At 41.0% G+C, this 23,961-nt stretch overlaps 1 long non-coding RNA gene across 2 annotated transcripts in view; it reads left to right on the top strand.

The window, feature by feature from the left end:
- LOC141981754 (uncharacterized) overlaps window positions 1–23,961 on the top strand; it is an 83,979-nt gene that overhangs the window by 22,676 nt on the left and 37,342 nt on the right. Inside the window, exon 3 of one of the 2 annotated variants that reach the window (XR_012637900.1) lies at window positions 5,540–5,679. The exons of the other annotated variant lie outside the window; for it this stretch is intronic. This is a non-coding gene — a long non-coding RNA (uncharacterized LOC141981754). The remainder of the gene's footprint in view (window positions 1–5,539; window positions 5,680–23,961) is intronic. 2 annotated transcript variants of the gene reach the window in all.

The raw sequence follows: 23,961 nt of genomic DNA, 5'->3' as shown, positions 1-23,961 counted from the left end.
TCTTATTATATGAGAAGCGTTTGCAAACTAGGCTACAGTGGTGGGTGCTACTACAAAACCCTAAAATAGAAATTATAGTTCTCCCAGGCTAGTGAACACGGTGTGCATTCTGCAGATGAATAGACAATTTGATCTACCAAGGTCCTTGTCATAAGCACTAAATTAACTACCCAAAATCATTTCATAAACCCATTTGGGCTATTTTAATGACATGATACTAGTGCATTATGCTGTAATTGGGGACCCAATTTGGGAGCGCCTTAGGAACTTCTGCTCTCATGGATGCTGGGACTTGAAACTAGAGCTGGTTGTGAATTTTTCGACAAAACATTTTTTTCCATCAGAAAATGCTGATTCATCAAAACTTCTTGCAGAAATGTCTCAATTTCAATGGTTTCCTACCTCCATGATGGAATTTAGAAAATGAGAAACTTTGATTCAGAGCAGGCCCTTGAACTTGGTCCTCACACATTCCAAGTAAGTGCTATAGCCACTGGGCTATTGGCAGGTGGAGGTTATCTTTTTGTCATTAAAAATGTCAAAAGGTCTCACTGTCGTTCCAATGCAGAATGAAACCAAATGTCAAACCATCAAACTAGTTTCATAACAGATTTCTTGTTTTCCAGACAGCCCTACTTGGACCACATTTCCTTGATAAACTGGAGCTAAGGGAAGAAAGTACAGTGTTCCTGTCCTGTTGTCTTCTGTTGAGAGTGCTGGTAGAATGACTGTTTGGTAGCCAGAGATATGTTGATTGTGGGAGGGGGTGGTGGAAGCAAATGTAGTTTCATATGATGACTTCCAAAATAAAGTGGTGTAAAACAAAAGCAGTCAATCTGAATTGGGCTGTGTCTGGCAGCCAGGCTCATCCCAAAAGAGCCTTTGTTTAGATACTGGGGTTTAATCCACTGCTCTAATAAATGAACACACACACTTGTATGTTTGCAGTGTAGTGAAGGACTTGTGTTTGCATAATAATCTGTTCAGTTAAGAGGCCATGTTAGTAAGTCATAAACCAGAAAGCCCTAATTTATCCTATTGATGATAAATCTTGAGGCTAGATCCCTGGCATAGTGAGTGAGCAAAAGGTTTTGCATAACTCTTCCTGATTGAATTAGGAAGCAGATTGGGGGCCTAGTCCTTCTCTCATCAAAGTCAATAGCAAAACTTCCATTGCCTTTAGTGGGAACAGAAGTGGACCCATTATGCTGGAACTGAAAGGCTACAATATTTTGAGCTTGACAGCTATTTTTTCTTTTTGGTTTGGGTGGGATTTTTCTGTGGATTTGAATGGAAAGTTCACCCTAGCTCTTCATTTCAAATGAACTGCTGTACAGTAAATACAGCAAGAACACTAATTAATGCCAAGATATAGCAGATGGTTGTGGAATTACCAATTAGAGCTATAACTACAGTAAATTAATGTATTATGATTTTTATAAGAAATTATGAAATAAGAAGTATTGCCTGTCAATGAATTATTCTACCTGGTCTGAAATTACTGCAAATACTCTAAAGCAAAACTATTTAAGGAGGATTAGAAGGATCTATTAGAATTCAAATCAAAAGATGACAAAATATAAGAGAACTGACATTTCCGACATCTAATTGTGAAATTGCTCTGTGTTTGGGTTCAGTGAGATTCTTGTTAAGCTCATTAAAGTCCTGTAAGGGACCATCTCTCCATGCAGAGTTGATTGCATGAAGTCCCCATGAGATGCAATCTGACTGCTAGCCCACGTCCTTACTGTCATGCAGGTCTATCAGTCATCCTCTGGATTTAGAGAGGGGTAGACTTTCAATGAGAATGAAGGAATGATTTCTTTCCCTTGATTGTCTGTAGAGATTTTTGCTAGACTATCCTCTGTGCCAAAGGAAAGTAATCTCTGTGGATACTCTGAAGGAATGCTTAGTGAGCAACACAATGTGCAGTAGGTACCTACTGTGGAGTGTGTAGCAGTGAAAATGGAAACAGTAAGTCCTTTGTTGCGGTGTTCTGGTGAAGTGGAACATGGTGGGAATATATAACACCCACAGAGCAGCGCTGGGTCATTACACATATTGAATCCATTCCCCTAAGTTAAGTATCCTCGCACCTTCTTGTCAACTCTCTAAATGGGCCATCTTGATTATCACTACAAAAGTTTTTTTCTCCTGCTGATAATAGCGCATCTTAATTAATTAGCCTCTTACAGTTTGTATGGCAACTTCCACCTTCTCTGTATGTATATATATAATCTTCTTACTATATGTTCCATTCTATGCATCCAATGAAGTGGGCTGTAGCCCACGAAAGCTTATGCTCTAATAAATGTGTTAGTCTCTGAGGTGCCACAAGTACTCCTGTTCTTTTTGCGGATACAGACTGATACGGCTGCTACTCTGAAACCAAATGTTAGTGGGATTCAGATCCTTGGTGCAGGCATGTATATTAGAGCTAGAGCCTTTTCCATGCCTTCATCATCTCTCGCCTTGACTAATGCAATCTCTTCTTCCTGTCCTTTCTCTCTCAATCGTTTTCTTTGCTCACCAACCAAAGGTTCTGGTCTATTACTAGATGGAAATGGTAGAATTGTCAATAATAATGCAGAAAAGGCAGACAGATTCAATAAATATTTCTGTTCTGTATTTGGGAAAAAGCCAGTGATGACTTTAGTCCAGCAACTAAGAACAGTGGGAGGGGGTGGGGTGAGTAATTAGGCAAATTCACTCAGGTTTTAATACCTGCAGAGAACTATCAGCACTTGGAGAGAGGCTTGCATATACTGGTTCAAACTGGATTCTCCAGGGACCAACAGATAAAGGAAGGGTTTATAGATAAATAATTGAGTTAACTGACACAGGGCCTTCTTTCTGATCCACCAAATGGACAGGTCCTTTGGTCCAAGGGGGGCCCCAATCCTTAGGGAAGGGTTGGAGAGACTTTGGCCCACTGAGACCCCATAAGGCTTGGGTTCTGATTCTGAGCTGAAGCTGTAGATGCATCAGGCAAGGTATTTCCAGCAGAGACAGGGAAGTGTAGTACCATTATACAAGGCACTGGTGAGACCTCACCTGGAGTACTTGTGCAATTCTGGTCTCCCATGTTTAAGAAAGATGAATTCAGACGTGCAGAGAAGGGCTATTAGGATGACCCGAGGAATAGAAAACCTACCTTACGAGAGGAGACTCAAAGATCTTGTCTTGTTTAGCCTAACCAAACGAAGGCTGAGGGGAGATATGATTGCTCTATATAAATACATCAGAGGTATAGATACCAGGGAGGGGGAGGAGTTATTTAAGTTAAGCGCCAATGTGGATACAAGAACAAATGAATATAAACTGGCCATCAAGATGTTTAGGCTCAAAATTAGGTGAAGGTTTCTAACCATCAGAGGAGTGAAGTTCTGGAAAAGCCTTCCAAGAGGAGCAGTGGGGGCAAAAAAACCTAACTGGCTTCAAGTTTGAGCTTGATAAGTTTATGGAGGGGATGGTATGACAGGACTGCCTATAATGGCAAGTGGCCCATCGACAACTGCCAGTAGCAAAAATCCCCAACAGCTGGAGATGGGATACTAGATGCGGAGGGCTTTGAGTTACTACAGAAAATTCTTTCCCAGGTATTTGCCTGGTGGATCTTGCCCACATACTCAGGGTCTAACTGATCATTGTTTTGGGGGTTGGAATTTTCCCCTGGGTCAGACTGGGTTTTTTTTGCCTTCTTCTGCAGCATGGGGCACAGGTCACCTGCAGATTTAAACTAGTTTACACTAGTTTAAACTAGTTTAAACAGAGTTTAAGATACTAGAGTCTCTGTAACTGGAATTCTTTAACCCATGATTTGAGGACTTCAGTAACTCAGCCAGAGGTTAGGGTCTATTACAGGAGTGGGTGGGTGAGCTTCTGTGGCCTGCAATGTGCAGGAGGTCATACTAGATGATCACAGTAGTCCCTTCTGACCTTAAAGTCTATGGGTCTGTGATGAACTTGTGATCACAGGAAAAACCTCTGCGTGGGGTTTGAAGGACTAATCACCAGCCAGAGCCCTTGTTGGAATTAGGGGTGATCTCTGGTAATCTTATTGGCATGCGTGTAGGCTCTTTTATGTAGTTTTTAATATGTTTTCTCTGTAATGCTTTTACCTTAAGAATAAATGTGTTCACTTAGAAAGAGCTGTGTGGTAACTTAACTGTGGCAATTGTACTGTGTACAATCTCCGAGGAGGGAAGTGAAGCAGGCCTCCTTAGGCAGGCTGTCTTTTACTGTAGTTATCACAGTGTTGTCAGGGGACTGTGCAGCCTGGAAATACCCTGGTCAGGAGGGAGAGAGATGCCTATCTCCATCCAAGAGAGGTGATGGTTGAGGAGCTCGGAGCCTAGAGTGGGTGCCCTTGCTGGAACAAGAAGGGCAATATTGGTGGAGTTGCCCTGAACTGTGTCAGGGATGACCCAGCTTATGATAGGCTGTCAACCTGACATTGATACTGGGCAAGCTAGTGGAATGGCTGATACAGGACTTGATTAATACAGAAATAAAGGAGGATAACATAATTAATGACAATCAACATGGGTTTATGGAAGACAGAGTTTGTCCAACTAACTTGATAGCTTCTTTCTGAAGAGATTACAAGATTGTTTGATAAACGTAATAATGCTGTAATAATATATTTAGACTTCTCGAAGGCGTTAGACTTTGTACTGCATGACATTTTGATTAAGAAACTACAACGACACAAAATTAACATGGCACACATTAATGGGTTAAAAACTAGCTGACAGGTCTCAAAATGTAATTTTAAAGAGGGAATCATACTGAGTGGGCATGTTTCTAGTGGGGACCTTGGCCTTAAACTGTTTAACATTTTTATTAGTGATGTAGAAGAAAACATAAATTCATCACTGATAAAGTTTGCAGATGACACACAACCTGTGGGAGTGGTAAATAATGAAGCAGGCAGGTCACTGATTCAGAGCTATCCAGATCACTTGGTAAGTTGGGGGCAGGCAACCAATATGTGTTTTAATGCAGCCATATGTAAAGTTATACATCTAGGAATGAAAAATGTAATAGAGAACGCTATCCACCATCACACCCAAATCTTTTTCAGATTCACTGCTTCCCAGAATAATCAGCTGAATATGAATTCCTAGTATGATGCTGTGGCCAAAAGAGCTAATGTGATCCTTGGATGTATAAACAGGGGACTGTCAAGTACCAGTAACTGGTGAGACTGCTAGTGGAATACTATGTCCAGTTCTGGTGTCAACATTTCAAGAAGGATGTTGATAAATTAGAAAAGGTTCAGAGAAGAGACATGCGAATGAATAAAAAATTGGAAAACATGCCTTTAGTTATACACTCAAGGAGCAGATTTGATTATCTGGCACAGCTACATAGTACAATGAGCCAAACCAGCAGCCACAGTTTCATTTGAAAAGAGTAAAGCTGAATGCAAGTTAAATTGAACAAGTGGATCTTTATTAAACCCTATGTGTTGCTCTGACCATGTGGTTGAGTTGCTTTCAGCTTAATTTAACTCCCCACATTCCCTATTCTACAGGTGTCCCCTCAATAGCAGTCCTTCCAGGGAACATGGACACTCTTACTCCAGTTCCACTGATCTTGATACAGGCATGAAGTTGACTAAATTCTGGAATCAAGCAGTTTTCTTCCCATTTTTTTTTAAAAATGGACTTTGGGGTAAGTTCTGGTCTCCATTGCACTTCTCCAACCACACTGCGAGCAGACGCTGTTGCTTTGTTGTGCTTTGTTATGGCTATTTGTTTGCCACGTTCCTCTAAAAAGAGTTTTACCTAAGCTAATGTACAATTGGCAGCCTTAAATGCACAGAATTTTGAAATCCTTGGGCCAGATCCTCAGCTGATGTTAATTTAGTTGAGCTCTGCTGATTTATACCTGTGAGCATCTACCCCAAATAGAATAGCTTTATCTTGAAACTATGTTACCAAGAGACTGTTTCACGCCTCTGCTTGTATTAAGCGACCACATACATTCTCAGATATTTCCCTTTTTTGGGGGTTGATGTATTTTTTGATGTCATTTCCCCCCTTGTTTGTTTTTCCCCCTTCCTTCCTAACATCAGTGTTTTTCTCGTTTGTTTGTGTGATCTGTTTTCTTATGCTTCCTCTTAATTCCCTTTTTGACTCATTTCTCTCTACTTCCTGCAGAAAGCGTCTTCTTTTTTTAATTAGTAGGCAACATCTGACCATCTTTTTTGCACTCCTGGTTACCACAGCACTCCCTGCCAGAGTAGGCACAATAAGCTTCAGAGAAAAACAAATGTCTTTCTTGCCAATGAGTTCTCTGAATCTATTCCAATTGCACAGACTGCAGGGGTTAATTTTCTTTCAGTCTTCTCTCAGGCAGGTGGCAGGCAACCACAAATGGGAATTTTCACATCATGCAGGGCCACCTTCCTCTTAAAAAACTCTGTAGCCAAAAGAATATGGAGTGAGGGCCTGACAGCATTTACCCATACTAGCAGGACTGGCTCTAGGCACCAGCAAAGCAGGTACATGCTCGGGGCAGCACAATTCCAGGGGTGGCATTCCAGCCATCCTTTTTTTTTTTTTTTGCTTGGGCAGTTGCGCTCTCAGAGCTTGGGGCTGCAAATTTTTTGCTTGGGGCGGCAAAAAACCTAGAGCCGGCCCTGCATACTAGCAGCCTCATGAACAGGTTTGCCCGATCACACCCCAACTTGCCTTTATCCGTCCTTCATCTCTCTGAATAAAATGAACCTCTTTCATGCTGACCTTGAGTGGAGCTAGAACAAAATCACAGAAAACAATTAGCTGGTAAGAAGATTGATAGTCTGTGACTTGGTTGCCACTTGACTGCAGGGTGTCTTTGGCATTTAGCTTCTCTGACGTACTTTTCAGGTAGAGCTTCTCATAGTAATTGCCTCATCTATCAATTACAATGGCTGCCTTTTTGTCTAGGGGTGCAATCCTGCAGATACTTAGTATGGTGAGTAGTTGTGTTGATTTAAGGGCTTGGATTTCTGTCCTATTCTATGAAAGAAACAAGGGTGGAATTCTGGTTTTGAATATCGTACTTGCTCAGGGACCATAGAGTGAAATAATGGGTCTAAGGGGCTTGATAGTCTGAATCAATTGGTTCAAGAAGTAGCAGATGAAAGGTCTTATTTTCCTGGATGCCTTTTGAAGCTGAATCCAGCAAGTCTCCAAATAGTCAGGGCCCTTTCAAAGGGAGAGCTACCACCTTACTTTTGAGAGTAAGTTACCTCCACCCCATAGTGTAAGCAGGAAGCTAGATGGGCCTGGCTGAAGCACTTGTGGTTTTAACAGGCAATTTAAGTAAAGCAATCTTTAGCAAAGAAGCATTAACTATTCTCATGTTTTTAGAGAATATGGCACATGTGCTGCTTGAATGTCTGCAGTCCATTCCTTAGCTCTCCTGGACATGTGTGTAGAGTAAACACATTACCTGTCAGACAGGCCAGTGAGCTTGATACTACTAAACACCACCTCACTTTTCCTGTGCAGCACGGCCTTAGGTGAAATGACAGAATCTAGGGGAAGAGCCAAACTTTCAGCAGATGCAGCCACTGACTAATACTTATTCTGGATTCTGCCATGCACGATTCCTGGCTTTCTGCTAGAAATAAGTAGTTTGTTTATATGTATATACAGTACATTTTTCACTGAATCCTTGGCATCTAATGACTGACTAGATTCTGTCATGCTCTGAAGGGCTGGCAGGAAAAGGAAGATGTAGCAGGTTTTTCCTCATGTAACAAATGATTCCCGTATCAATTAATTGTTTTTTTTTCCTCTTGTGAGGGTTTGTGGCATAAGGTTTTTTAAATGTAGGAAAATTCAGTCCTCCTGAGAAATCCAGTGGAGGAGAATTCTTAGATCTTTGGCTCTCATACTGAATGAGAGGAAGAATACTCTCCTCCCACACTTTCCAAGATCCCATTGGAAGAACAGAGAGACAAAGAATTTCCTTTGGGGGACTTGTGCAAATACATCCTTTTATATGGGGCAAAAGAAGGGTGCTGACTCATTTGGTGAGAGAGGCTCCTTGGCAGGAACACAGTTGCTTTGTGGGTGGAGAACAGACTGGATGAAGGCCTGGTTGAGTGTGGGATCCTGCAACAGCACCACTAAGCAAACAGGTGATAAAAAGCCATCAGACAAGGACACAGATTCACCTCTATGGATGCTGAGTTCCTCTTTGGTCTCTGCATTTGGCTGCTTGCCAGTGAATACCCTGCTCACATACCAGATCCTTCTCTTCACTCGAGAAAGGGCCACGTACAAATGAGGGCAGAACAACCCTACTGGAATACTCTGTCCCTCTTTGATTTCAGTGTCTGTTGCTATTGAATCTCCTTACCCCCTGAGGAAAGCTCTGCTTCTTGGTGAGGAAGAGCACTCAGGCCCCATTTCTGAAACCAAGAGTCTGTTCTCATGGATCTGAGTTCAGGACTTGGGCTAAAGTTTTCATTCGGGGGGGAGGGCTGGGGAAAGAAGACTTAAAGGCACGAAAATAAATCCCTTCCAAACAAGATCTGGCATGGCTGGTTTGTGTCTTGAGAAGGCCACGAAAATGCTGTTCTGTGATGAGCATCACCAGTCAACAAGACTTTAGCAAAAGGCTTAACTGCATTGGTAGCAACAATCCCAGAAGAATAGCTGGTCTGGAAGTGGGGTTGTATGAACAAACCTAATATTCCTTTGTTTCAACCTGAGTTCCTCCCCTTTGAAATGAGATACTGCTATATCTCCATGATAACTTTGGTGAATTAGTTTTAAACCATATTTTAAACTAGTGAACCAACTCACCAGCCTGTGTGGCAAATAAAGCTCCCCAAAGTGGCAGATACTTTCAAAGCTGGAGGGGAGGGGGAAACAAAGGGTTCTCTCTGACTGTGTTTTTTTTTGCTGGGACCAGAGAAGGAATGCAGGTCAGAATTCCTGTAAAGGGTTAATCAGCAATCTAGTTAGATATGCGTTAGATTCTGTTTTGTTTAAATGGCTGATAAAATAAGTTGTGCTGAATGGAATGTATATTCCTGTTTGTGTGTCTTTTTGTAACTTAACGTTTTGCCTAGAGGGATTCTCTATGTTTTGAATCTGATTACCCTGTAAGGTATTTACCATCCTGATTTTACAGAGCTGATTCTTTTACTTTTTCAGTAATTAAAATTCTTCTTTTAAGAACCTAATTGCTTTTTCATTGTTCTTAAGATCCAAGGGTTTGGGTCTGTGTTCACCTATGCAAATTGGTGAGGATTTTTATCAAGCCTTCCCCAGGAAAGGGGTGTAGGACTTGGGGGGATTTTGGGGGGAAAGACGTTTCCAAGTGGGCTCTTTCCCGGTTATATTTGTTAGACGCTTGGTGGTGGCAGCAATAAAGTCCAGGGACAAAAGGTAAAATAGTTTGTACCTTGGGGAAGTTTTAATCTAAGCTGGTAAAAATAAGCTTAGGGGGGTTTTCATGCAGGTCCCCTCATCTGTACCCTAGAGTTCAGAGTGCGGGAGGAACCTTGACACACGCCAACACCTGCCAACACTATTTCAGTAATAAAAGGCTGGCATGTGTGATATAGTAGCAGGAAATGACATTATTGCCCACTGCCCATCTATGGATACGGGGCGCGTGGGGGGGGGAGCGCATGTTAAAACATGACCTCCAGTACTGTGTGTGCAACAAGAAGCAATGGTTTCAAGTTGCAGTGGGGGAGGTCTCGGCTGGATATTAGGAAACACTATTTCACTAGGAGGGTGGTGAAGCACTGGAATGGGTTACCTAGGGAGATGGTGGAATCTCCATCCTTAGAGGTTTTAAAGGCCCGGCTTGACAAAGCCCTGGGTGGGATGATTCAGTTGGTGTTGGTCCTGCTTTGAGCAGGGATTGGACTAGATGACCTCCTGAGGTCTTTTCCAACCTTAATATTCTACGATTTGCGCTATAAATCAAGTAATTGCCCACTTCAGTACCTCTTGTGTTGCAGTTACCCAATTTCTGAGTGTGAAAGCCCTTTTGCAAACAATAACAGGTGCAGACATAAATGTTAGAGGCCATCTCTGGAAAACTGGCCCTTGCTGATACATATTCAGATTTAAAATACGTCATAGCCTAAGTGTGAAAGATGTGTGATTTCGGGATTTGGCAAAGGAGCAGGGAGTACCTGGAGGCTTTACTCCTGCTGAGCTTCTGACTCCTTGTGTGATCTATGACTAATCATTTAAAGGTGTTTTGCTTCTCGGCTGATACAGCAAAAAGCAAGACGTAATGGAAAACCAGATGCTGCATCAGTGCTGAGATTTGCTGGGTAAATATAATCCTCTCAAATGGACAACAGTTTTCTTGTTTAAATATGCACCGACACCATCATTTTAGTTTGGAAGTGTCAGGTCAGTTAAGATTCTTTGTGGGACAGGATTCTTTTCATGACCAGGGCTTTAAGCGAGTTCCTGAGAATGGAAGGAAAATACCAGCTCTAAGGCTTTGCCAAGCTACCAAGTTTCATTTTCCAGTACTCACCTGTGAAAAATTCTGTGTTCACAAGTATTTGCAAATCTGATTCTGAGCAAAAGCTTGCTGTTTCTGAGAACAAACACAACTTTTTGCAATAAAATAGTGAAATCCTATAAACCTGAGCCAAATAGTTAATTTTCACGACACTTCTGCAGACAAATATTTACCCTTCATTACAAAAACAAATCATCCTTATAACAGCAAAATGACAGCTGTCAGTGCATGGAAACTATTTTATTAGTTGACATGAAAATCAAGAATAAAAGATGGTTGCTGAAAAGGTGGGTTTACTAGTGGTGTGGTTTACCCTACTTTTCTTGCAATGATACATTAATTTGTTATATTATGGATATCATTCACATGATAAAATTACAAGACAGTGGCCGCTTTCTTTGCCAACAGATAGCCAGATACTAACCAATGGGCAGAGTCCCTCATTTTATATCTTGACGGGTTGTGTGTCTCATCACCACCAAAACCGAGTGTTTAACTGAGATCTTTGTCCCACTGGAGAATAATACCTGACTCACAGACAGTTTTGTTATGTGAGCCATAGGAAACCATGACAGTGTATCTGTGATCAGCCATAGCCAGTGACCAGAGTTTGGTGGTCATATCCTACTCAACGTTTGTCCATGTTGCAGACACGTGTCACAGTTGAAATCTCTCCTTGGGAGACTCCTGGGACTGGAATGGGTGAGGTGATGTAAACAAGGGACAAAGTGGATTGGCGGAAGCTGTGCACAGTACAGACACAGGCTCCTGCCCCTGCAACCAGCCCCCTTACGTGCTCACTCACTGCATGTTCATGCACACAAAATTCACTTGCTAATGTGACAAAAATGAAAACTGATGTTTATCATTAGTTGATTCCAGCCGATTCTGATAAGTTTCTCATTAATGCAGCAAGTTTCCCTTACATGACATAATCCATTTTAGAAAAGGTGCAGCTGCAGAAAGGTTAAATAGGAAGGGATCCTATATGCAAGCAACATTCATAGAAAATTACTATTTTCTAGTAAAATATTCTTAAAATGTTCACGCTATCTCCCCTTCTCCCATTTCTTTGAGTAATGTGTCGCTGCCTCACAGTCAATAATGGTTCTCTTCCTGTGTCCCACGCGAGGTAATTTTTCTTCTCCTGTGTCATAGATTTTCAATTCAGATTAAGCCCTGACGGTTATTTTGTGTCCGGAATTTTATTTTCTCAGAACTAAGCAATTTTTTTTGGCCACACACTATAACTGTAACTAACTATTTTTTCCATGATTGACTAGTAATACTGCAATTCAGACTCAGCATCCAGCTCTACATAAAAAGCATGGGGGGGGGGTGCGGCGAACTCTGAATTAAAATGACAGATTATCATTCAGTCTGTGACCTCCTGTTGTTACACACTGGGTATAAATACTAAGCATGCTCTGGCATCTTATGTTTAGATTGAGCTATTTTATGCTGCTTTCCTCTGGCTACAATTTTGTTAATAGCTGGATTCAGTCACAAATCCACTAGTAAATAAACATCTTGTAACAGATTACAGCATTCTCAGTCCACAGGTTTTTAGACTCAGTCTATCAACCAATAAAACCAGCCAATATTGCATATTAACTTTGGTTATGTTCAAATGTTTTTATTGGTTAACAGAGGTGCTTGTAATTTCACCATATAGACTACCAACTCCTGGGTATACAGCATATAGCAAATAAATAAACTGTCCAAAAAAAGACATTTGTATTGAATGGTCACTGTTGGTTTCTTCTCATACTGTCCTCAGATACAGAAGCTGCCCTGGGAGATGAATGTGCCAGGATAAGTTATCTGAGGCTCATAAAATCTTTTTTAGAAGATTGAAATAAAGTCAGTGCTTGCAGAAGACAAATCAATTGTGACATTTCTGAATAGAGTGCGATGCATTTAATTAGCACAAGACATACTGGCAAATGCTGAATTACCCAATAAATCACTGAATGCTGGAACCCATACAGAGCTGGGAATCAGCTGTCTTGTGAGATGTGCAGCAAGTGATAATAGGGAGATCTGGCCATTTCTCCCCATTTTCTGCTAAACTTCTTCCATTTTGATATTTCCACACCAGGCCTTTTAATTAGTTCAAAGCATCAAAAGAGCTTCCCCCACCTAATCTAAAAAGCTGTTCAAAAATTGAATTTGCAAAAGACTTTAGCTTTTGTTGTTTGGTATGCTCCAGTTTTGTTTGAAGCCCTAAAAGAGATGGTGGAAGTTTAGACTTATGGGAATGGGGGAAATCTTAAACACAAGAGAAATATATGTGGCTCTTTACCAGTTACAGAATTGGACCCTCTTACAGAAACTGACATTGGCCTTCCTCCTTCAGGGCCGCTTTGTGTGATATGCAGCAGCGAGTTCAGGTTCATTGCACTCAGGTGGCAGCGTGAGCAGAGGCTACATGTGAGAACAAGGGTCAGCACTAGGCATATAAACATGGAAATAAATCTTAAGCTCTTTGCCATCCACTCTCTTATAGTAAAGAGCTCAGGACTGAGAACAGCAGCAGGGTTATGGTCATGTCTGAGTATACAGGGGCTCAAATGCAATCAAGATGCACTGTCAGCACGGCTATTACTCCTGCTGTGTGGCAGAAGTAATTTGGTAGCTGTTTAGTGACATGTTCATTAATGTAGGATCAAGCTGTCTAAGTATTTACATGGGCCCCATTAATTTAGTATCTAAGCACCTCCCTTTCATCTCACTTTGCTTTGCACCACTCTGTGCAAGTGCTGGGCAGGCTGAAGCCTATTTTCATCAAAACGTAGTGTACCTGGCAATACGGATATTGTTGCTTCAGAGATTTTCTAGATTCACAGGGACAGAGCTAGGTCCCATTAACTTTCAATAAGACTTAAGGAAAAATTTTCAAAAATGCCTAAGTGGTTTTGAAGCCTAAATACCATTTTTCAAACGTGACTTATACACTTGTCACTTTTCTAAATAGTACTTAGTTTCCTAAGTCACTTAAGTGCTTTTGAAAATGTTTATCCTTAATGTTTATATTTCCAAATATCGGTTTACTACTAAATCAGCTTTTTAATTGCTACAGCTTCAAAATGTATTTGTTTAAATTATACAATTTTGCCATTGCAGAAAATCTAAGTAATTTGCAGTTACCTTTAGGAGGCCTGGGAATCAAGTGAAAAAGACATAGATAGTTGGACACCCGTATTTGTTGGCAGTTGCATGTGCAGCTGGCTTCAATGACAGAAAAGTGCATGTGCAACTCTATGTGTGTATTTGTATGGATACTTTTGCACCTACAAGTGTGCCTCTGTTTTTTTGAATTTGTAATTTAAGTGCACAGTCAATGCACTGTCCTATAGTCTACAGCCAGCACAGAGAGAATAAGCAGAATATATTAATTATATATTATAATTTTATTATATATAAAGCAGAATGTGGTCCTTTCTCAGGGAAAAATCCAGTATTTTTGCATGGAGCTAATATTTTATGTTCATTTGAATCGCTAATTTTTCACCAATGTGTAAAATGAATACCATTATTAGTTTCAGTGATTAGGCCTAACCTCTCCATTCCTTTTGGGTAAGTAGGAATATACAATACAAAACAAATAAGAATAAAACATTTGCTAACCTATTTTATTCTTATAAGTAATTTATTCTCTTTTCAGTTTTGCACTGTGATGTGTGTTTACTTTAAACCAGTAGTTGATGCATCCTGAGTTCAGGCTTTTTATATGAATCTCTTCACCACCCACAGAAAATAGGGTAGCAGTGGGTTCTTCTTGGCTGATCCTTTGGTCCTTTCCTGCTGCTACCAATAAAAAGGGAGTTTGCATTTCTATTTTATTTTTTAACATTGCCAAGCTCCAATTTTGCAGATGGAATTTAATTGTGGATGCAAATGAGTAATTAAATACCTCAGTATATGATATGTGCACACAATCAGATCATTAGACAAATACCAGCATTTGTATTTTCAGTAAATTGCAGCAGAAAAATTAGAAGCCATTTCTTAAGATCAGATCCTAGTTTTTTAAAAAAAACAAAACACAAAACACGTACAGTTATCCTGGTGAGGTGTGCAAATGATATAAGACACACAAACGTTTCTATAACCTTCGCATTCCTTTAGGCCAAATCCCCTAAAGTGTCTTCTACCAGTATGTGCTCAGTAGGCTGCAGGAATGAGCCCTACATCAGTAATTCTTACAAGCGGGCTTCACTCCGTTGAGGGAGCAGCCCACATTTAAAATTCAATTAGGCATGAGGCAATAGAGTACACTCCCTTTTAGCCCATGAATGGGACTCATCTCCAATTTGCCTATTTATGAGGTGCAGTAAGGCTACAGAATTGAAAACAGAGGTAATTTGTATTCCACTTATTCTCGGTGTGTTTTTGCTAATTCAGAATAAAAAGAGGAATAGTAAAATTAGTCCTTCCCTAAAGAAGATGTGAACATTAACTCTATGGTAAAGGTACCATTTCTGTCTATCAAGCTTCTTTTTCCTTGCCTATCTCCATGGTATTTGAACACTTACGAGCAAAGCACAGACTCCTGGAACTGGAGACCCATTGCTATCCCCTGGCCCTTAATATGCTACAGGGAATTGTTTTCAGCAGCCAGATTAAGTGGTTGGTTAGAGAATCAAAAAATAAATAAATAAAAAAAATTCAAGGTGGAAAAAGCCTATTAGGTAATATAAGAAAGTAAAATAAATGAATAATCTAAGCTCCTCTGGCACAATGGAACACTTAACAATAAGAGTAAAGCTCATTTGTGCAGGAGACAGAACTTTCTCTGGGAATGAGCCCAGACCAGGGATGGGCAAACTTTTTGGCCTGAGGGCCACATCTGGGTTTGGAAATTGTATGGTGGGCCGATAACGCTCATGAAATTGGGGGTTGGGGTGCGGGAGGGAGTGAGGGCTCCGGCTGGGGTTGCGGGCTCTGGGGTGGGGCTGGGGATGAGGGGCTGGAGATGCAGGAGGGTGCTCCGGGCTGGGACCGCGGAGTTCGGAGGGTGGGAGGGGGATCAGGGCTGGGTCGGGGGTTGGGGTGCGGTGGAGTCAGGGGTGCAGGCTCCAGGCAGTGCTTACCTCAAGCCGCTCCTGGAAGCAGAGGCATGTTCTGCCTCCGGCTCCTACATGAAGGCGCCTAAGCATTGGGGCAGCTAGGGGGTTCTGCATGGTGCCCCATCTGCAGGCATCACCCTTGCAGCTCCCATTGGCCGCGGTTCCTGGCCAATGAGAACTGCAGGGGCAGTGCTTGGGGCAGGGGCAGCGTGCAGAGCCCCCTAGCTGCCCCAATGCTTAGGTGTCAGAGGGGGGACATGCCGCTGCCTCCAGTAGCCACGCAGAGCGGGGCAAGCACCCGACCCTGCTCTCTGGCTGGAGCACTGGAGTGGGGCAAGCCCTGGACCCCACTCACTGGTGGGAGTTTGAGGGCTGGATTAAAACGTCTGAAGGGCTGGGTACAGCCCCCAGGCCATAGATTGCCCACCCCTGCCCCAAACTGTGAAATGAACTCTCCTAGGACCTAACAACCATCATAAACCTGGTCACTTTCCACTCCAAGTGCAAGACACATTTCTTTGACCTTGCCTTTTCTAATATAAACACATAACAGGTGTATATTACATGATAGACTACTGTAACGGTCTATACTATTCTGGTCATCACTTTTACAAGATTATGATAAATTTTATACAAAGTATGCCTTGTGAGATATCATTTGAAAACTCATAATCTGCTGAATATTGCTGTCCTGGTAAAATGTGTGTATCAACATTGTGTGAGAAGTTATTAGATTCTACTACGTATCATTGTTATAACATGCTCCAAGGTTAAGAAAAGCAGGTCCAAACCAGTTTTTCGGAGACAAAGACACACTAGCATCCCAAATAGGGGTTAAATAGCGATCATCAGCTTAATCAGTCATTCTTCAGCAATGGGAAAGGGTAAACAAGAAATTTCATTGCATCACAAGAATGTTTTAACCCTCACATCCACAAGGGACTGTGTGTCGCATACACCCCAGTGGGGGGTAATCCTCAAAGGGGGGAGGGTGGTATAGGAAAGGGAGACAGAGAGACAGTGACCTCCACCTCACCTCTCCTCTTCCCATCTATCTGCTCAAGACATCAACAAACACCTGAATGACTCTGAACTGCGAGAAGGGTCCCTGGCTGAAAAGAAATGCAGCCTGTGAACTATTACAGCTTGTGGTGAGAGAAAGATACTTGCTTTAAATCCTATTAGCTTGTTAAAGTTTAGGAATTAGCTTGTGTTTTTATCTTTTTATTTTTTTGTAACCAGTCGTGACTTTTATGCATTAGCATTTGTAATCACTTAAGATCTATCTTTCTGTAGTTAATAAACTTATCTTATTGTTTTATCTTATCCAGTGTGTGTTTGGATAAAAGTGTGTGGGAAACTCTATTTGGGATAACAAGGCTGGTGCGTTATCATTTTCCTTTGATGTAATGATGAACTTTCTATGAGATTGCGTTGTCCAGTATTGTGCCGGACAGTACAAGATGCACATTTCTGGGGGAAAGTCTAAGACTAAGAATTTGAGGGTGTTGCCCTGTATGTAATTCATGAATGACTGGTCAGAGTTTTTATGCATTTAGCTGGGAGTGAATTTACATGCTGATGACTGTGTGAGGAGAACTGGAGAGGTGATTGTTCACCAGCAAAGTAGTGTAAGAGCCATCCCACGTTGAATTCCTAAGGGGACACTGCTGTTCAACAGTCCAGATTATACCATGGGGAATGTCACAACCACACCCTACCAAACTAAGCCACTCCTCTGCACCTGCGTCTCCCTCTGGGGAGAGAATGAGAGAGACCACATGTGACAGACGTGTAGTCACATGGCTTAATGTACTACTGAAAGGTGCTCCAGTACCACAGTGATAAAAGCAGTAAAAAACCTATGTAAACAGAATAGAATATAAATGGACAGCTAACAGAAAAGCTCCCACCTTGGGGTTTAATGCAGCCTCCTGGTGTGGAGTGCTACTTTCCAAAGCCATCATCACCACCCTCTCTTTCCCACGCAGCCACTCTTTTAACCCTTCCCATCAGCCTCCAGGCTACTGTAACAAAATGTAGCCACATACACCCCAACAATACAGTTGTCAGCAAGGCCTGAGCCAGGACCCCTGGCACCAAAACCACAGCCTTCCACCACTGGATCTAAAGCCACCTGCATGAACTCTTGGACAGCAGTATTTCTTTATGTAGATTTCTAAAATAGCTAAAAGGTGCCCTCCCAGAAGTTCTGGGTGACCTTCCACTAAAACAACACGCAGAATTATACAGGCCTCAGTCAGTCCCATCCCTCAACAAAATCCAACTGTAATTACGTCATGAATAGCAAGCCAAGCCCATTTCACTGCAGATATTATCCCTTTGTATCTCCACCATCTCCAATGCCTCCAGAAAACCAGATGAGCCTTGCAGCGTGTCTTGTTTGTTAGCAGATTTGAGTTATTTTGCATGAGAAGGAGGAGGGAATTTTGAAGTTAAGAGGGTCCTGCTGCACAAGGCACTGATAGCAGCCCTCTCTCAATTCTACCTACGGGACTTCAGGTTGAGCACCTCTGCTGACCCCAGCTGTGGCAATATAGCACGGGGAGAGAGACAGCCTGTCAAGCAGGAAGGTCACAGGCTACTTACGGCTTTGTAGGCTAGAACGAACACTGTACATTCTACCCAAAAGTCAGCCAGCAATCAATGCAGATTGTGGAGTACTGGTGTCATGTGCTCCCTCTGTTCACCAGGTAGGCAGCTGTCTTCAGTACCACTTCCAGATTTTAAATAGATTTAAGATGGCACCATGTAGAGTACATTGCAGCAGTTTAATCTTGAAGTGACAAATGTATGGATGACAGTAGTATGATATGCAGCCAAAAAAAAAAAAAAAGGGGGGCTGCAATCTTCTAGCCAAGCATAAGTGGTAGAAACCTTCCTGACCACAGCTGCTACTTGGTCATATAACATTAGCTGTTGTGAGCAGTATGTGCTATATAACTTGAGTAAGCTCAAAGGATCTGCCCCAAACCAAATGTAGATATTTAAGCCACTGATTTTCAGGATCAGTTGGATAGTTTAGGTTTCTAAGTCTGAGGCCAGGTTCTGATCACCTTTATAGCAGTATAAATCAGGAGTAACTCCCCTCACATCAATGGAGTTATTCAGCTTTACAGCAGTGTAAATGAAATCAGAATCTGTCCTTCTGTTTGAAGCAGATAACTGGGGGTGCAGATAATTGTGTCTACAGATAACTGGGGGTGCAGATAATGGCAAGTGGAATTTTAGAGGCTGTTTTTGATTGTTCGCCGAATATTAAGAAAGGAAGGAGATATTTGCATCACATTGATTTTGGGCCAACCTCTCTTGAAGGTCCTGATCCTACAAGATGTTCCACAAGGAGCAGGAGTCTCCCCTGGGTTCGGTCCTTGCAAAATTCAGGCCCATACATGGATCCTTTAAAATCCTTGCCTTATTTTCCATTCAGTAGACTGCAGTTTGCATGCTGTGTTTTGACTTTTACCTCCTTGTGTGAGTAGTTGTGAGTTTTAGTGAATGTTTTCTGGATTACACACGGGTCTCCATAATCATCAGAATCCCTAATTAGTTTTTATATCTGCAATGTTTTTATATTAACAAAGAAAAGTGAAGCTTTAACTGATTCTATTAAGGCTGATTTATTTTATATCCCCTGTTTATTGTAGCTATAACATAGTCAATACCTATTTTCCTTTCCATTTCCAATGTGGGTTGGCATTTGAAACTATATATATTTTGGCTGAGAGGAGAGCAAGTTAACAGGCTGATTGCATTTTAATTATTTTATTGAAATAGCTTTGGCCCAGAATACTTGTTGGAATTTACAAATGTGCGTTGATTTATATTTTTCTTTGTAAACCAGGCCCAAGAGGCGGACTAATTAGAATCATGACTCAAAGCTACAAAGGGTACTTATTGATTCAGAGCATGAAAAGACTAGAATGATCAAAAGCAACCATTCATCTCTCTCTTCATCTAAGGTTCAGGAGGTTAAGTACTATTTGTCTCAAATCCCTAGCATTAGCTCCATCTTTGTAATGGAGAAGACAATTAACATCTATATCCATTCAGTTTTAGCATGTACTATATTAGTTAGAAAAATGTGCTTTTCATAACTTAATTAAGCCACCCATAGTAAATTATTGCCGCATCCTTCTTCATTGGGTAGTATTTTGCTATTTCCTCCTGTCTACTTATAAAAATTCACAGCATATTAGGAGAAAAAATGCTGCAGAGTAAATACACAATTTATGTGCTACAAGGCTAATTACAGTGCAACACAGCAGAGTGCAAGTATACACAAGTGATGATTTACTTGGGACCAAATCCTGAAGTGGCATCCATGCCCAGGTGATGCCCTGGTGAAGCAGAAATGCTGAAATGTTGGTGCATTAATGCACTAGTCAGAGGAGAGTCCAGCCAGGGACATTCTATGTCCATTCTGGGGGTGCAGACAGGTTTCTATTTTGGATTAGCTTTCTAGTTGTTCAAGTATAAAAAGGAGGTAAATGGGTGTGTTGGGACATGGCTAGTGAGTTCGTGCACGTGGTGAATCCAGAAGAACCAAGTTTCACTCTGGAGAAGAGCTGCAGGTTATACCCACTACTGCTCGCCAGGCCCTCCAGGAGCCAGCCACAGGCAGCCAGTTTTAAAATAATCTGTGAGCCTTTTCTGTTGTTAAGCAATACTGCATAATACAAACAAATCTTTAAATCTTTAAATCTTCAGCTGTGCCTGACCCAGGTAACCAACCACACTGGCCATTTGGGATTGATAAAGGAACACCTAGAAAGGCCTTCTTGTTAAAGTAAGCTAATTACCTTTTAAAAGGAAAGGAAGCACAGATTACTTTCAGTGACTTTTCATGACAGCCTTGCTATTCTTGTCCTGAGGTTGAATGATACCCAGTGTCACCACACTCTGTGACACTCTCCTGTAGGAAACAAAGGGAATCTCAGTAATATTGCTTTGAGGGTCCAGTAATAAACCATTTGTAGTCAGTTTTTCAGAATATTGCCAACTACCCTGTGCCTGCTATGTCAGGCTGTGCCAGAATATTCATTACCAGGAGCTGGAAACATTCACACCCTCCCACACTTAGAGACTGAATTGAAGAAGTTTCATATCGCAGAGCTACTGAAAGTGCTGACTATAAAAACAAAGAAAGTCTCACACAGGAGACTGGTTAATTCAGGGTTTGCTGTTCTTTCAATGGGATACACAACCTTTCCCCTCTAGATCGACGGTTTGAACGTGACTCAAGTAAGCAATGATTCCAAGTCATTACTATCTGATGGCTGGGAGAAGTGGGTTGGTGGTTTCACTCCAGTTCCTACTGGCAAAGGATTCCCATTTTAGCCATCACCCTTACTAGCAATCTCAGCAAAGAGACCAAGGATTAAGGCCTTGAATCTGCAAAGTACTGAGCGCCCTCAACTTCTGTTGACTTCAATGGGAGTTGAAGATGCTCAGTACTTCATGGAATCGAGCCCTACGTGGGCATGCATACTGAATTGCTCTCTCATCCTCATAGATTACTCTTCAAGATCAGGACTGAGGCCAATCAGTGCAGCAATAGGCAAGATCCTGAACTGTCACTGTCCTTGTCATCCATAGCATATGGATCAGCAGATCAACCCCAGTGGAAGCCAACAACCACTAACACTTTTCACACCCACTGAATTCATTTTAAAATGTGGAAAGGAAGGGTTGTCATGTACTTAGCACAATGCTTTGGTCAGGATGTAGCCAACATTCTCTCCCCTTCCAAAACTCCTGCAATCCCACTTAGTCCACTAAATATTTGAACGACAGTGACCAAAACCCCTGAGTTTGCCATTATATCTGTCCATATAGTTTTATACTGTACCCATATGTGCCTTTAGACTGTAAAGTCCCTGCACAAGGTCTCTGCTGGTGTCTGACAATACCTATTGTAAAGCACTGCTCACAATTCCATTGCTACTAAATAACGTCTCAGAAAAATGAATAATTGAAAAGGCACAGAAATTTTTTTCAGCCAACTGACTGATATAATTTGTTAGAAACTATATGAGAACAGAGTATTTCTTGTCTAGTGGGACAAAATTGCTGAAATGTATTTGTTAAAAATTCAGGAGTCTTGTAAAGAGAGAGAACCTATTAATAAGAATATATATTTAAAAAACCAGCTGTAATACTACAGAAACAAACCAGTGAGCCCGGCTACTATATGGAGTCAGACCTAATTGTATTTGTATCTTTAGAGCTGTATATGTCTGTAGTTCCCTCCCTACTAGTGGACCTGCTTCTATGTAGAAGAAATCCTTGCTTTTTAACTAAAGAGTTTTTTCTGATGGACTGAGGTTTATTTTCCCTTTAGTTTGTGTGCTGCTGAAAGTGCTTGGCAGTTACTCTTCCACAATTGGGTTATTTTGTCATTTTCAGGTGCTGTCATGATATCTGGTGGATGACATGTATAGGCACATTATCTACTTTGACAGTGACATTGAGCCACAAGGGTTTCCCAAGGAGATAATGCCAGGCAGTGTGAAAGATTTGTCACTCCCTAATTACACTGGCTCAGATGAAGAGCAATGGTTTTGGGGTTAAGACAATGAACTGGGAATCAGGATAGCTGAGTTCTGTCCCCAACTCTATCAAAGATTTCCTATGTGACCATGGGTAAATCATTTAATTTCTTGGTGCCTCTGTTTTCCACTGCTAAAACTGGGGTAATAATAACACGTCCTTTCTCTTACCTTTTGTCTGTCTAGTCTATTTAGATTGTAAGATCTTTGGGGCAGGGACTGTCTCTTGCTATGTGTATATACAGTGCATAGCACACTGGGGCTCTGATCTCAACCAGGGCCTCCAAGTCCCATTGTAATTAGGGCTGTCAAGCTATTAAAAAAATTAATTGTGATTAATTGAGTGATTAAAAATTAATCATGATTAATCGCACAATTAATTGGACTGTTAAACAATAATAGAATACCATTTATTTAAATATTTTGGATGTTTTCTACATTTTCAAATATATTGATTTCAATTACAACACAGAATACAAAGTGTACAGTGCTCACTTTATATTTATTTTTGATTGTTCACAATGTCACCTGAAAGTGAGAACAGGCATTCTCATTGCACTGTTGTAGCCGGTGTTGCAAGATATTTACGTGCTAGATGCGCTAAAGATTCATACGTCCCGTCATGCTTCAATCACCATTCCAGAGGACATGTGTCCATGCTGATGACAGGTTCTGCTCAAGAACGATCCAAAGCAGTGTGGACCGACGCATGTTCATTTTCATTATCTGAGTCAGATGCCACCAGCAGAAGGTTGATTTTCTTTTTTGGTGGTTTGAGTTCTTTAGTTTCTGCATCGGAGTGTTGCTCTTTTAAGACTTCTGAAAGCATGCTCCACACCTCGTCCCTCTCAGATTTTGTAAGGCACTTCAGATTCTTAAATCTTGGGTCGAGTGCTGTAGCTGTCTTTAGAAATCTCACATTGGTACCTTCTCTGCGTTTTGTCAAATCTGCAGTGAAAGTGTTCTTAAAATGAACAACATGTGCTGGGTCATCATCCGAGATTGCTATAACATAAAATATATGGCAGAATGCAGGTAAAACAGCAGGGGACATACAATTCTCTCCCAAAGGATTCAGTCACAAATTTAATTAACACATTTTTTTTAATGAGCATCATCAGCATGGAATGGTGGCCAAAGTATAAAGGGGCGTATGAATGTTTAGTATATCTGGCACATAAATACCTTGCAATGCCCGCTACAAAAGTGCCTGTTCTCACTGGTAACATTGTAAAGAAGAAGAGGGCAGCATTATCTCCTGTAAATGTAAACAAACTTGTTTGTCTTAGCAATTGGCTGAACAAGAAGTAGGACTAAGTGGACTTGTGGCTCTGAAGTTTTACATTGTTTTGTTTTTGAGTGTAGTTATGTAACAAAAAAAAATCTACATTTGTAAGTTGCACTTTCACCACAAAGAGATTGCACTATAGTACTTGTATGAGGTGAATTGAAAAATATGATTTATTTTGTTTGTCATGTTTACAGTGCAAATATTTATAATAAAAATAATATACACTTTGATTTCAATTATAACACAGAATACAATATATGAGAAAATGTAGAAAATCCAAAATATTTAATAAATTTCAATTGGTATTGTTCTATTATTCAATATATTCTATTGTTTAATAGTATGATTAAAATGGCGATTAATCACGATTCATTTTTTAAATCGCAATTAATTTTTTTGAGTTAATTGCATGAGTTAACTGCGATTAATCGACAGCCCTAATTGTAATACAAGAAAATAAGTTAATACTAAAAGGTAGTCAAAGTTTCCCTATTGCATCCTCCTTTTTCATGGCTCAGATATT

Source organism: Natator depressus, chromosome 2, assembly GCF_965152275.1.
Source record: "Natator depressus isolate rNatDep1 chromosome 2, rNatDep2.hap1, whole genome shotgun sequence".
In the NCBI taxonomy this organism is placed as follows: Eukaryota; Metazoa; Chordata; order Testudines; family Cheloniidae; genus Natator; species Natator depressus.
The sequence above is the reverse complement of the archived record's forward strand: the minus strand, read 5'-3'. Positions and strand labels throughout refer to the sequence as shown.